General features: G+C 51.7%; 1 non-coding gene across 1 annotated transcript; it reads right to left on the bottom strand.

Annotated features, from left to right (window-relative positions):
• Positions 1 to 2,856: 2,856 nt before the first annotated feature.
• On the bottom strand, positions 2,857 to 2,929 carry Trnay-aua (transfer RNA tyrosine (anticodon AUA)). Its single transcript has one exon. It is a non-coding gene; the product is annotated as a tRNA-Tyr (tRNA).
• Positions 2,930 to 15,810: the final 12,881 nt, after the last annotated feature.

Raw genomic sequence — 15,810 nt, forward strand, 5'->3', positions numbered from 1 at the left:
TTAGACGAAATCGCTGAATGCGAGCAGGCATCTTTGACAGTTCCTTTGAGTTAAGGAGTGTGGTGAGAGGTTTGTGATCTGTTTCAACAATGAATTGTAGACCGGTTACATACTGAGAGAACTTCTCGCAGGCCCATGTGGTGGCCAGTGCTTCTTTCTCTATGACGGCATAGCGTCGTTCTGCCTCGTTGAGTGAACGTGAGGCAAAACGGATTGGACGACGATCTCCATTCTTTTGTACCTGGAGTAGTACCGCACCGATTCCTGTTGCTGAGGCATCTGCAGCAATGATGGTCGGGCGAAGTGGATCATAATGAGCAAGTACAGTTGGAGATTGTAGCAATTCTTTTATCTTTTGGAAAGCCTTTTCCTGTTCTACTCCCCATCGCCATGCGCTGTTCTTGTGTAGAAGCTGTCGTAAGGGCTCATTGATGCTGGCTAGATCTGGGATGAACTTCCCCAGGTGGTTTACCATACCCATAAACCTTTGCAACTCTGTAACATTTGATGGTTTTGGAAACTTTGAGATGGCTATAGTCTTCTCAGGGTCGACATGGAGACCGTTGCTATCGATGATGTGGCCAAGAAATTTGATGGAAGTCTTAGAAAATTCGCACTTCTCATTCAAAGTAAGACCTGCTTCTTGTAGACGGGACAATGCTGCTCTTACTCTTTTGTTATGTTCTTTCTGGTCAATTCCATGTATAAGGACATCATCCAGTTGACAAATAACTCCTGTTAAACCTTCAAGTGTGCTGGACATTATCCTTTGGAAGATCTCTGGGGCTGAGCTGATCCCGAAGGGAAGCCGGTTGAAGCAATATCGACCGAATGGCGTAATGAACGTTGTGAGTAGCTTTGACTCTTCATCGAGACGAATTTGCCAGAAGCCACTGTTAGCATCTAACTTGCTAAAAACTTTACCCTGTCCTAGCTTTGCAAGACTTTCGTCGACTGAGGGCATAGGGTGTATTTCACGTTGAACTGCTTTGTTAAGTTTAGTGAAGTCTACACATATTCGTACTCTTCCATTAGACTTGGGTACGGGTACCATTCCCGAGCACCACTGTGTTGGGCAAGTCACAGGTGAGATGACTCCCTGCTCCAACATGTTTTCGATTTCTTGTTTGATCTTTGGCATTAAAGGATGAGGGATTTTCCTTGGTGTATACAGGCAGAATGGTTTTGTATCATCTTGAAGAGTGATGTGACATTCGGTCTGGAGTTTACCCAGGCCTGTGAATAGTTGAGGGAATTCAGCTCTAAAGTTAGGCACTTCTGTGTTCAGCTCTTCAACTTCCACATCTAGTCGTCTGATAAGACCGAGGTTTACACAAGCCTGTCTTCTGAGGAGAGAGCACGACTGGTTCTTTATGACATAGACTCGCTCTTGTATCTTGCTTTGTCTGTACTTGATAGTTGCTAGGAAGGATCCAACAACAGTAAGGCGTGTCCCCCTGGACCCATGAGCGATTGTCTCACAGGCTCCAATGGCTGTTGCTTTATCCAAGGTAATGAATCACTGACGACAGAGACTGCTGCTCCTGTGTCCAATTTGCAACGAGTGACATTGTTATTTATTCCCACTTGAACAATCCAGGAATTTTCTCCACCTTTTATTTCTCCTAGTACTTCTCCTAGAAAGGGCATATCTGAATCATCATCTTCGATTTCATTCGCTTTTGGTTTTGGATTGGCTTGATTTCGAGCTTGGCTGCGGCAGACTGACTGGAAATGTCCCCTTTTCTTGCATTTTAAGCATGCAGCATCTTTAGCTGGACACTGTTTACGGTCATGGCGCTGACGGTTACCACACCATGGACAACATGAGGAAGGTGGGGCGGTTTTCTTGGACTGCTTAGTTTCACCTTTTGCTTCGTTTCTAGGATTTGGTCTGTTGTTTTGAGTAGGACGTTTAATATAGTTGACAGTGTTATTGCCAGTGCTAGGCTGTGTATTTCCACGTACAACTTCTTTGCTTTGTTTTCTTGCCTCTGCCTGTCTACTTAGTTGTACAGTTTCTTCTAAGGTTAGCTTTGTCTGGGCTTGAAGTCGGTCAGAGAGTGTGTCGTCGATCACACCAACAATAATTCGATCACGAATAAGCTCTTTCTTTAGTGTACCATACTCACAGTCATCAGCTAGCTTGTATAAATCCTGTATGAATGTGTCAATAGACTCTCCTTGCTGCTGGACTCGTTTGTTGAATTTCGCACGCTCGACAAGCACGTTACGACGGACTTCGTAATATTTGTTGAGGGCAGTTTTGACTTCTTCGTAAGTCGCTTTCTCTTCATCAATATTGATCGTTTGAAGAATATCATCGGCACATTCACCCATTGAATATAACAAAGTACTCGCTTGCTCGATGTCGGGTTTATGTTTGAGGCCAGAGGCGAGGCGATATCTTTCAAAACGGCGAAACCATTTTTGCCACAAATCCGATTGTTGTGGTGAGTTTGCTCCGGAGAATTTCTCTGGTGGAGGAATAGTATTTGCCATTGGAGGACGAGGATGCGATGTCGCTTGTTCATCTGTCTCTGGCATTATGATTTTGAGGTTCGAGAACTCGCTTCCACCATGTAATATTATGTAAACTAAAAGACTAGCGAGTGAACAACAAGCCTTTAATCAAGATGGCGTAGTAGTGATAAATGTCTATACATAGGGTCACGATAATTTATTCATGAATTAGATATTCATATATTCCTGTTGTCATAGCAAATCGCCGGAAACGGAAACGATTAGGGTGATGGATCGCCCAATGGGAAGCGGGAACGGGTGACGTAACGGGTGACGTAAGTGGGGATTTGATTCTGATTTTTCTTTTTTTATTTTCGTTGAAAAAGTATAAGGTCCCGCGAGCTGGGTTTGAACCAGCAACCTTCGGAACTATAGTCCGACGCTCTACACGTTGAGCTACCACGAGCACTTACTTAGGGAGGTGTTTAAAAAGGTAGTCAAGACGTTGGTTTGAGGTTAACGTTTTTTAATAGGAGGGATATTCATGACATTTACAAGTACAGGTGTCACAGGAACAAACGCAGGTATGACCCTTAGAGGTCATCCATCGGTCACGACTTTCTTTGATGTATTGCTTGCGTTGTTCCCTGCGTTCTTCTACTTTGCGCTTTTCTTCTTTTTGCTCGTACGTGCGGAGGGCATCTTTGGAAACCTTGATCTTCCATTGGGCGTACGCTTCAATGAGGCTGGGATCGCCAGAGTGGATGTGGGGTCCTTGGGGAGGATTGACCATGGCGAAGGTATAGGTATTCCAAGCAGCAAGGAAGCCTATGCGTCGTAACATGCCATGATTGGTGACGAGGACTTTGCCAATGCCTCGAGCAAGGTCGTTGGCTATTTCCTTGGGAGTATCAGGGCTGTGGATGAGGTAGCGCTTATGGGTTTCGGGATGGATGAACCATTTGGCGTTTTCCTCTTCTTCGAGGGTGGGTCGGGGTTCTGCTTTGTGGAGGTCGTTTCCACGAACTCGAATGAGACTGGCCGTGACTTGGTCGTCGATGTTGGGGGTAGGCTTGGCTTCTTTGGAGGCCTTAACTTGAGCCTTGAATTGAGCGTAAGCTTGGATGAGGCTAGCTGATGATTGTGCCTAAGAAAGTAAGAAAATAAAAAGGAAAAAGTTTTTAAAAAAAGAAAAGCTCCCCTGCGAGGAGTCGAACCTCGATCTCCAGCCAGCTAGGCCAGTATCATACCATTAGACCACCGGGGCTGCTATGAAATAGAGAAGTGAAGTTAAGGTAGTCTAGGGTAAGGGTCCGGAAGTAATTAGCATATAAGCTTTTTCTTGTGAAAAAAAGTTATGGCGTTCGGGAGGCTCGAACCGCAGTGAGCGCCGCGTTGTTACTTACCCGACTAGTACCACAATCGCATAATACTACCACAGCCGAACCGCGATGGACAGGCTGAGCTACCCAGGACGCGCATGCAAGTGAGGGGAGAAAAAACTCAAGTCATGGGTGTGTTGAAAGGTTTTTATTGGCCAATGAAAAAGCAGTACATAAAGTCAACGGACGGAACAAAATGTTTTTTAAGTAGATAAGTCGTGTCGTCGGACGCGTTTGCCATTACGAAGAGTTTGGAAAGGTGTGGTACAGTTTCTACATTGGGGGAACCATCCAGGGAGGTAAGCGAGACATGCATCACAGCGTTTGTAGCGGAGGACGTAACGAGTTAGACCAGGGAGAGGGCTGAGGTCGAGCGAGGTAAGGTAGCAACGCATGTGGGACTGGTAGTCGAGGGAGAACTTGACGTGGTTGAGAGGAGTGTGGGGCGGATGAATTCGTTGATGAAGTCGGACGAGATGGAGTCGTTGTTTGTGGAGGAGGATGACGTGGAAGGTGTTGGTTTGAAATTCTTGGATGCACAAGCGACTCGCCCATTGGACGGCCGCGGCGTCTCGGGTGTGACGAATGAACGTTTTAAATAAGGTGTCTAAGCGAGTGACGCAGATTTGGTGTGGAGGTCCAGGGAGGGAGGAACAAGGACACGGCATGGGATAGTGATGACGGTGGTGATCCATGTAGCGAACGAGGCAGAGGGAATGGCAGGCTTGGACAGGGACGTGACGAGGTGCCGGAGGCATGTACCCTCGGAGAGCAAATTGACGGCAGTTGAAGACGTGGTATTGACCCGTGTAATCGATGGTCCCTTCTTGCCCCGAATAAGGGATGGGCTTGCGGCAGAGCAGGCACGGCGGAGGCTTGATGGTGTTGTGGAAATTGACGTGAGCGATGGGACGGATGTGGATGAGGTCGTGGACGTGACGCAAGAAGAGGAGCATGATGCGAGCCATGGTGGGTTGAGCCATTTCCCAGACGGGGTCGCCGCTGTACACTTGAGAGAAGTGGCCTTCGAGGTAGTTGACGAACAAGGAGCCGGGCCATTGAGGCAGCGCATGGGGAGCACGGCAGTAAGGACAGGTGTAGTTGAAACCCGTGCTGAGGATCCACTGCATGAGGCACTCGGTGTGTATGGGTTGGGTACAGCAGGAGGTCATGTTGGTGTCGGAGTAAAGTGTTTCGGTCGGAAGGTGTCGTTGAAGCGGATGATCGGGAAGAGGCGAGTAACACACTCAGCACTGTTAAGGAGCAAGAGTAGTTTCAAACGTGAACAAGAGGGAGCAGTATTGGCAAAGGTCTTCGTTAGGGTGAACGTCGTTTGCGTCGTTTGCGTGTCATGGTAGTCACGTGGCCACAAGGGAACGTAGGTCTGTAGGAGGAAAAGGTGAACATGCGATCAGGACGTGCACAAGCCACAAGGACAGTTGGCGTCGGTATGGTCGTTTCTGTTTCTGAGTCGGTCCCTGAGAGCGATGAATAATTTGAAGTTGGGGCATTGGTCCAAGGCGTCGGCCACGAGTTGCACTGTAGTGTCCTGTGAATGGGAAAGGGGAGGTATTAAGAATCGCACCAACCACAACGACAGGGGCTGGAGTCTTTTGTCTTGTTGAAGATGGATAAAAAGTGGAGGAACAATTGGAAGGTGGGGCATGCGTCCAGGGCGTCGGCCACGTCAGTGATGAGGTGTGAAGGAGTGCGTTTTTGGAAGTCAGGAGGGAAGAAGAATCTTTTGTTGTCCACTTCGGAGTCCTTGGCCGCTTCGTTGCATTGGAGGCAGTCAGGATCTTGAGCCTCTTGACACGTACATACCAGATGAGAGGGGTCGTCTGGGGTGTCGGGGCGTGTAGTAGAGGCCTTCTAGTGAGGGAAAAGGACAACGTGGAAATGCTTTTAGAAATGATGCTTTGGTAGCGCGTAATGGTTTTTTGGTGCTGACCCCCATGATGTAGATGCTGGGATTGTTGTCTGTGTGGAAGTAGGGGGCCACGTAGACGTAGACGGACGTGTGTGCATTGAAGTGTGATAGGGGAAGGTCGCGATTGAGGCCATCGACCAAGGGCAGGTAAGTAAAGATGATGTTGCTATCGTCTTGGTACGTTCTCCACATGGCCGAAGCGAATAAGTAGTGGTTGATGGTGCCCGAGGTGGAAATTTGGACACGGATGAATCCCGAGGGCGGGTATTCGCGGGCCTCGTGGGCGACGAGTAGGTAACGTAGAGGCGTGGAAGGAGTTTGTGTGAACTGGAAGTTGTGGAGACGCGTATAGGTAGAACTGAGGACGATGGGACCGTAGGCATTGGGGGTACGGTGGTGACAGCTGTAATCTTGGGCATCTTCGAGGGCGATGGTGGTGGAGGGGATGATGGCAAAGGGGTGAGCTTGGTGATCGATGTCGTCCTGTGGAGGGGTGTCGTTGGCTTGGTAATCGTTGTCGTCGTCAGAATCGAGAGGCAAGAGTTCCAGGGTAGTGAGGAAGGGTGGATCGGTGTGGATGGGTCGGGCCCTGCACATGGGACACTGAGTGTTTTGATGAGTACGCCATTGGTCGAGGCAGTCGTAGTGAAATTGGTGTTTGCAACAAAGGGTCATGACGGTGTTGGGACAGTTGGGGGGTACGTTGGAAAGGCAAATGGCGCAGACGACGGCGGTGGCTTTGGTGGCGGCGGCGGCCTGAAGAAAACATAAGGTGAAGTTCACAAGGTATGGGCTAGGGTATCGAGCCAGAACATGCCGGTGATGAAGTCTCCTCCTTCGATTTGAGTGAATCTTTCGATGTCGGCGCCGGAGACTCTGAGTTTGTTTTTGAGGCATCGTTCATAGCATTGCAGTTGGTGGAGGAGAGGGTGGGTATCGCTGCTGAGTCGGGTATGGAGTAACCAGAGTTTTTTGTCGTAGAGGAGGTCGTAAAGATTGTCAAGCAGTTGGGTAAGGACTAGGGTTCTTCCAATGTGTTTGCGTAAGACGTTTGTGGCGGTGGTGGCGATTGCGGTCTGAAAAGATAGAGTGTCTGTTTTAGGTTCTGGTGTCAGGAGGAGTGAGGCCTATCTTAAGGATGCTGCAGGACTGAAGTTGCTTTTGAAGGAGTTCGTGGATGCCTTTCAAGTCGCCTTGAAGTTTCCATCGTTTTTCAAATGTGGTGACTAGTTGTTCTTGGCGTTGGAAAAAGAAGAAGATGTCGTCGATGTCTTGTTTGTTTTGTTTGTAGCCGTTAGAGATGAAGTCGATGACGCGACGAAGCGCTTCCTAGGGGTGGGCAAGAGCATGTGAAACATTGGAGCATAGGTATGGTAAGGTTTTCTGTAGGTTTCGTCGTAGTACTGTTCGTAACACGAACGAGGCAAGCGAAACATGACGTAGCTGTGAATGACGTAGTTGTAATCGTCTCGGTCGGCCACCCCGTCGGGGAATTGTTCGGGAGTGACATAATCAGGACCCACGCATAAATTTTGGGTGCAATGAGGGCACATGATGCTAAAGTGGGTACGCTTCATTTCCAAGTAGTGCAGGACGCAGGCGCCATGAAGGGGATGATTGCAGCAGGGTGTCATGACGAAGGGTTCTGAAGTATTACATTCGCAAGGCAAGATACAAATGGTACATACCAGGGTTTCGTCCTGACTGGTCTCGTCGACGGTAATGGCTTCAGGGTCCTCCTGACCCACATCACGTTCTTCTTGTTCTACATCCTCCCGTTTACGTTTGGGAGCAGAAGGACCTTCTTCTTCTTCGGCATTGGATTCATTATCCGAATCATGATTGTTGATGTAGGCATTACGGGCGTTGACCACCACGGGATCATCAGAATCATAGGGATCGTCGATGTTGAATCGGTTGAACTGAGGTACTGGTGCAGGGACGGGTTCCGCGGTAGGTGGTGGCGTTGCTGGAGGAGTAGGCGCAGTTTGATCTACTTGATCTGGATGAGGGATGACCATGCGGCGGTTGGATCTCTTAGGCGGCATGATGAAGGACGGCGTTGGCTAAGTAAGTAACTAAGTACTAGGTATCTAGGTATACGATTTGGTGATTGGGTACGAAAATGGACTTGGATATATAGGGGTAGGGAGGGGAGGGTAGGGGGTCCCCCCACCCCCCTAGGTGGGTCTATATAGGGGGACCAGGATCTGTGATTTGCATATGTTTTGTATAGTGAATCACCAGTAAAGCCAACGTAGTATACGAAGATACCAGTGTGGTAAGTACGATTAAGCGTTACGTGTGCGTGGCTTTAGGCATGAGCTTATGTTTTGCTTTTTTAAACACTGCAGTACTCATCAGTATGAAAATGACAAAGAGATGCGATCGAAAGCAAAGAATGAATAAGAGAATAAAGAATACCATTTATCAAGCCATGGATGCAGTGCGACAAGATGATTATAGCAATCAAGACATGTTATCAAGCACGCAATACATTCTAGTTCGAAGGACATTTTTTAATGTGATGGAGTTGTTAAAGACTAGAGGCATTGAAGAGTTAGATAAATTTGATGTACTATTGCTTAAACAATATGTAACCGAATACGTGAATAAATACGGTTATACCGTTGAATCTTAACTTGGTCTTTTTGTTTTTTCTGAAGGAAGGTTTTGCGAAGGCATTATCCAAACATTATAAAGAAGGTACCGCCCCCGAACCCCAGTTTTTGCAAGACGCGAAGGAATACGTCAAGGCGGTACACGGCCTAGCCAATACGTTAACGGGATGGATTGATGCTATCGAAAAGCATCAGGAGCGGAAGAGGAGGTTGGCGTTCGTGTTAGCGCGCCGAGCCAGGGAACGGGCCCGAGTAAAGCAGGCATTGGCGGATTCAGAACGAGGGCGTACGAAAGTGTATGTCATAGAGGAGTACGGCGTGGGTAATCGTTTAGTGTTTTCTCACCATGGCATCAGGCAGGAGCACGAGGAGCTCGTCTCTGATTAAGAGTTGTGCCCGCTCGGTGTTTGCGGTGAACGTGCCCATGAGAACGCGGGTCGTTTCGTATCGGATCGAGACGAGGTCCAGCTTGGAGCAGGCCGGTCGCCAACGCAGGCCGTACGTGGGGCACGACGACGATGACGGCGACGAGGACTTGGACGAGGGAGGAGAGGAAGGAGAGGACGAATGGGGGGTGCGATGGGTGGAACGTTTGTTTGATCAAGTCATGGAACGCATTGCCGGCGAGGAAGGATTGACGGCACGGGATCAAGTAGGCATGACTCTGTACGGTGGGGACTTGGAATACCCGGTGTCGTTGGCCATACGCCCGTACCACACGCCTCAATTTCAAAGGCTGATGTTGACCAACGCCATCGAAATGATTCAACAGTCCAAGAGGGAATGGATGTTGGGTCGATCGTTGGACATTACGGTGACGGTGATCAAAGACGTGAGGGGACGAGGACGGGTGTGCACGACGACCATCATGACGCCTGAACTGTTACGAGATCGGTTGGAAAGGGGAGTTCTACGCAAGCCGCCGGCGGCGGTGGGATCGAAGGTAGCGGAGCACGTGATTCAGATCTTAGCGTGGCGAAGCGTGAGAACGAGGGACGAGGTGAAGCAAGAGTTGGAGGTGCAGCACGAATGGACGTGGGAAGAAATATTGACGCGTTGGTGCGTCGTGCACCCTACCACGAACATCTTGGTCCTTTGCCAAAAGGGAGGCCCGGGAGCGCATCACGAGGTGATCTGGAAAAGCGTGTACAGCAGCGAAACGGAGGGATGGGTGATGTGGCTGGACGAAGGAGACCCCGCGATGCTGGACGTCGTGTCGCCCGATACGTTGTATGGGGAGGCCAGGGTCTTGCACCATCGGTTGTGCTTGAGGTGCGGCATGATTTATCGTCATCAAAGAACGCATGCCTGCAGTGAAAAAAAGGCCTTAACCAAGTACCAATTGGGGAAGAGGAGGCCGCACTACAAGGCCACGGAGGAAGCCAAGCGGCGCAAGGTCTCGCGGGTCTTTGGCGACGAGCACGAGAATTGCCTGGGTAGGGCCTTGTACCGGGCGCTGAAGGGGTTGGGGTTGGAAGTGACGGCTGAAGGAGGGTACGAGAAGTCGTTGCAGGATTGGTACGGCGAGATGGGCATGGAGGACACCTGGGATCAAGCGTGCGGGTTGGACGACGTCAAGCGGTGGTGTGCGAGCATTAACGAGGGCTACGCGATGGATGAAGAACACGGATTCGAGTTGTGCGTGTACGACGAGAAGAACCGGTACGTGGTAGCCTCGTTTGGGAGCAGTGTAGGAAAGAGCAAGGGCACGTTGACCCCCATTTACTTGAACTGGAAGGACGAGCACTTCACTTGGATCGAGTCCATGACGGGGTGGTTGGGGCGATCGTACTTCTGCACGCAATGCAATAAGGGGTACAGCAATAAGGAAACGCACAAGTGTGTACGTCCTTGCTTGCGGTGTGGGGAAGAGAGGAACGACCACTACATCAAGTATTCTAACGAACGCATCACGTGCGACGCATGTCACGTCGGGTTTTGGTCCGGTGTGTGTTACCGTTCGCACCTGATGCGACGTCACAAGGGATCGTTGACCTATACCACCTGTGAACGACGGTACGTGTGTCGGGAGTGTAAGACCACCGTGGATCGGATGCGCTACGACCGAAAGACTAGGGTGTGGTACATGGTTGACGATCACGTCTGCTACGAATACGATTGTTTGGTGTGTCGGGAGAAGAAAGTAAAGCGAGGAGAACACTTGTGCTACGTCAAGGGAGTGAGCAGCGATCCCACGGAAGGGAATGCACGACCCAAGAAGAAGGAGAACGAAAAACGTAAGTTCTTTCTGGCGTTTTTTGACTTTGAGGCTCGGTGTCTGGAGGAACGGCACGTGGTCAACAAAGTGGTAGTGCTGCTGACGTGCCACGAGTGTGCTTCTCACGTGGAAGAGTACCGGGCGCGAGGATGCGCGGGAACGTGTGGTCGACAACGGATGTTCGTGTTTGACGATGCTTCGGCCTTCATGGAGTGGTTGTTGGGACCCAAGCGCGACGTGCATGCCTTGTACACGTTCATGGCCCATAACCTCAAGGGGTACGACTCGTACCCTATCCTGGAGGAGTGCGTCAAGCGAGGCATCAAGCCCAAGTGCGTGTACCAAGGGAGTAAGGTCATGACCATGACGCTGGAAGGGATCGTGTTTAAAGATTCGGTGTGCTTTATTCCCATGGCTCTACGCAAGTTCCCGGCCACCTTTGGAACCTCGGGAGGCGACAAGGGTCACTTTCCTCACTTCTTTAACACGTTGGAGAATACGCAGTACGAAGGTCCTTACCCCGCTCCCGAGTATTACGGCGTGGACGACATGGACGTTCGCGAGAAGGAGACGTTCATGGCGTGGTGGCGCGAGCAGGAGGGCAAGACATTCGTCATGAAAAAGGAAATCGAGAAGTATTGCATCCAAGACGTGATGGTCATGGCCCGGGGGTGTCTAAAGTTTCGGGAGCTTTACGTCGACAAGTTCGACGTGGACCCCTTTGCCGAGTGCGTCACCATTGCCTCGACCTGCCTGACAGTCTTCAAGAGGAACTTTTTGGAATCGGAAGTGATGGGCGTCGTGCCGCCGTTGGGGTATCGTCAGCGGGACATTCAATCGGTTCAAGCCCTGGAGTGGTTGCACTCGTTGGGGCTGCCTGAACTGCGTTGGGCCGGAGGCACGCTGGGCGAGTTGACCTTGCAAGGCAGCAAAGTGGACGGGTACGATCGGCGAACCAACACCGTGTATCAATTCCACGGGTGTTTCTACCACGGGTGCGAAGTGTGCTTCAGGCGAAGTCAAGTTCATGCTCATCTGGGCGTGACCATGGGCGATCTGTTCGACAAGACGCGGGAGAGAACGTTGGAACTGCGTACCGCGGGGCATCACGTGGTGGAAATGTGGAGTCACGTGTGGGATGCGGAACGCGAGTATCACGTGTTCCCCGAGTGGATCAAGAACTTGGATCCCATACAGCCTCGCGAAGCGTTGATGGGAGGACGCACCAACGCCGTGGGACTCTACGCGTACTGCGAGGGGGAGGTCCAAGTTGACGAGTCGGACGACGAGGCCATGGCCTTGATGTTGTGCTCGGACCCCGTGCATCGCATACGGTACGTGGACGTGGTGTCGCTGTACCCTACGGTGATGTGGGAGGAAGAGTACCCCATAGGCCACCCCATGGTGTACTTGGGTGAAGACTTGGACTTAGATCCCGAGGAGATCGCGGATTGCATTCTCGACGAAGAGTGGTTTGGCTTGGTCAAGTGCGACGTCGACCCTCCCCGCGGATTGTTCTTCCCCGTGCTTCCGCGCATCGCCGACCACAAGCTGATGTTCACGCTGTGCGCGGCTTGCTGTGACGAAAAGGTCGTGGACGAGGGTGGAGAGTGCACGCACACCGTAGAAGAGCGTCGCTTGCGGCACGGCGTGTGGACCACCCCCGAGTTGAAGGAAGCGCTGAACCAGGGGTACGAAGTGGCTCAGGTGCACGAAGTGTGGCACTACCCCGAACGCAGCAGCGACTTGTTTCAATCGTACATTCGTGAAAATCTAAAAATGAAGATGGAAGCCTCGGGGTGGCCGTCCGATTGTGACACGGAAGAAAAGAAGCGGGAATTCATGCGGTCCGTGAAGACCAGTCAGGGCATCGATCTTCAGTACGAGAACGTCGTAAGGAATCCGGGGCTGCGTTCGGTGGCTAAGTTGAACCTGAATTCGTTGTGGGGCAAGTTCGGACAGAATCCGTTTCGCGGCAAGGTCGAGTACGTCACGGAACCTTGCCGCTTCTTCGAACTGCTGCACGACGATACGGTCAACGTGAAGACGGTGCTGCTGTTGACGGGCGACATGGTGCAAGTCAACTACGACGTGCACCGCGAGTCCACGGTGTGCAACCCCAACGGCAACGTCGTCATCCCTGCGTTCGTGACGGCCTGGGCCCGTTTGCGGTTGTACGACAAGCTGAGTGCTCTGGGGGACCGCGTGCTGTACCACGACACGGATTCCATCATCTACAAGACGGTGCTGGAAGGAGACGAGGAACTGGACACGGGGGATCAGCTGGGGCAATGGTCGGACGAATGCGGCGATTCGGACGCCAACTGGATCGTGGAATACGTGTCCTTGGGCCCCAAGACGTACGCGTACCGTACCAAGAAGGGCGAGTGCGTCGTGAAGTGCAAGGGCATCAGCTTGACCCCCTGCGCTAAAGAACTCGTCCACTTGAAGAGCATGAAACGTCTGCTGGTCCAAGAGGACGAAAAGGTAACGGTGAGTTACCCACGCAAGATCGTGAGGGACAGCACACACAAGGTACTGCGAACGGTGTCCATGGACAAGGACGTGCGCTTGGTCTATACCAAGCGGCAACGTATCGACCAAGGCCTGACCACGTTGCCTTATGGTTATTAAAGGTCCATAAAAGAAGGGGGACATAAAAAGAAATGCGACCGTCGTCATGACTCAAATCGCCGCAGGACGAATCGGACGTTGGTTGGCCAAGAAAGCCGCCGCCATCGTGTCGGGAAGTAACGGAGAAGATCAGCCTGATGGCGACATCAGCAACAACCGCATCGGGTGCGGACGTCAAGCACGCATCCGATGCTGCCTCTCGTCGTGCTGCGGGGGATCCATCGTCATCCACGCGCAAAGGTCGATCCGCCGCTGGAAAGACGAGAGGGAAGAAAGGAAAGAAGAGCAGCATCGGAGCCGTCGCCGCCGCCACGGTGGCCAGCAAGAAACAAGCGTCCAAGTGGTACAGTCGGTATTTCGAAGTGGGGGCGGAACACCCCCAAGCCCTAGCGGGAACCTCCGCGTTCTTGTCCGACCCCGGCGACGTCTCCAAGGGACCTCGAGCGAAAGCCACGAAGAAGAAATGGCTGGAAGCGCAGACGACACACCAAATTCATCGCCCAGCACGGCGTAATTATCCTCGTCGTCCCTTTGTCGTGTTTTCCATGGACGAGCAGTGGCAGATGGATTTGTCGGACATGACGTGGGACAAGCCGGCCAACGATGGGATGGGATGGATCTTGTTCGTGGTCGACGTGCTGTCTCGGTACTGTTGGGTACGGCCGCTGAAACGGAAGACGGGGGAAGAAACGGCTCGGGGCATTCGTGAGATCTTAGAGGAAGTGGCCCAAGACCCGGACAAGAAACATACGTTGCCACGTACCGTGTACGTAGACAAGGGGAGCGAGTTCTATAACAAAGACGTCAAGGATTTGTTTGCCAGCTGCCCCCTTCCGCCCAAGCTCATGTCGGGGGAGTCCACCACCAAGGCTGCCATCGTAGAACGGTTGCAGCGGACGTTGAAGGGGCGGCTGTGGAAGTACTTCTACGAAAATGGGACTCGACGGGGGGTGGACGTGATTGGTCCGTTGGTCGAGTCGTACAACCATCAGCGACACGGCACGTTAAAGCAATCGCCGGCCTCGGTCCATCGCGGCAACGAAGGGGAGGTGTGGAAAAAATTGTACGGCGAGTACGGTCCAGAACGAGGAGCACGACAAAAGCTCAAGGGCCCTTACAAGTTTAATCTGGGCGACGTGGTCCGGATCAGCCGTCAAACCACGATCTTCGACAAGGGCTATTTGCCTCAATGGTCAGAAGAATGGTTCAAGATCCGAGCCCGCGATCCAGGCCCTCCCGCGTACTACCGCTTGATGGACTACGATGAAGAGGATATATTAAAGGGCACGTTTTACGAAGAGGAGCTGCTCAAGGTCGAAGACGAAGAAATAAAGCACATGCGTTATCGCATCGAGAAGATACTTCAACGCAGGACGGACCCCGCTACAGGTCGTCCCCAAGTGCTGGTCAAATATCAAGGGTGGCCTGAAAAGTACGCCAATTGGATCGACGAACGCCAAGTCGAAGACTTGGGCCCCAAAAAGAAACCATGAGGTTGGAATGCAAACCGTTTATCTACTGGTTCAACAGCAAGCCCGATCCCGAGTACCCCCAGACCAAAGACAACACCGCCTCGGAATTCGTGGTCCAGTTGCCCATAGGATGGCATTTGCCAGGCGTGTGGTCGGTGGAAATCCAAGCCATCATGACTCCGGAAACCACACAGACCAAAGGAGACTTGCTGCTGTACACGAACCTCATTCGCTACGAGATCGTGGGTCACGATTATTTTCCGCTGATCGAGCGCATTACCACGTCCTCCGCTCAAGCCATCCGCTACCAAGGATCCAAGCATCCCTTCCGTCGACGCGTGAACCGCAGTTACCTAGAGAGCGTAGGGTTTAAATTGGCCGACACCAAGGGCCGACCTCCAGTCTGGCTGAAAGACAGACCTACTAAAGACACCACCCTCTGCCTTCTCTTCACACCTCAAGCCGACGAGTACGATTCTTCCTCCATGAGCTTGACGCTTCTGTCCAACCAATCCAAACCTCGCTTTTCTTCCAACAGACCAGGGAACTTTACGGGCGAACTACCCGCATCTCAAAGAATGAGTGATCAATGGAGAGTAGGACTGACCAAGGTGACGCTGCCGCCCGTGGCCAGCACGTCCAAGTCCACGCAATGGACCTTTAGATTGGATGCCGGCGGGTACCTGAAAAGCAAGTTGCCCGCTGATGCTCAGCACACGTTTACCCTAAGCGATGTCAACAGCGTGCAAGATTTGTGTGCTCAATTCAAGAAAGGCGTGGATGCCGTGTTTGATAGCTGGTTTCCGCAAACGACGGGGAAACCGGCCAATGGAGGCGTTGGTGGAGAGAGTGCAGGGTCCGGCATCGGGGGGATGAGCTTGTACCATACGGCCACGTGGGTGGACGACTCCTCAGGCAAGGATGTGTACATTGCAATGGATCTTAGAGGTAGAAAAAGCTTGGACGACCTATGGGATCAATTTCTTGCCAACGGAATCGAAATAGGCCCCGACAAGACCAAAACCATGTGGGACTTCACGTCGCACCATGACGTGCTGGTAGGACCCAGCGCTCCAACTGATAACGAGAT

This window comes from Actinia tenebrosa, unplaced genomic scaffold (genome assembly GCF_029948245.1).
Source record: "Actinia tenebrosa isolate PJP-AT-01 unplaced genomic scaffold, QUT_ActTen_1.0 PGA_scaffold12__29_contigs__length_12842862, whole genome shotgun sequence".
In the NCBI taxonomy this organism is placed as follows: domain Eukaryota; kingdom Metazoa; phylum Cnidaria; class Anthozoa; order Actiniaria; family Actiniidae; genus Actinia; species Actinia tenebrosa.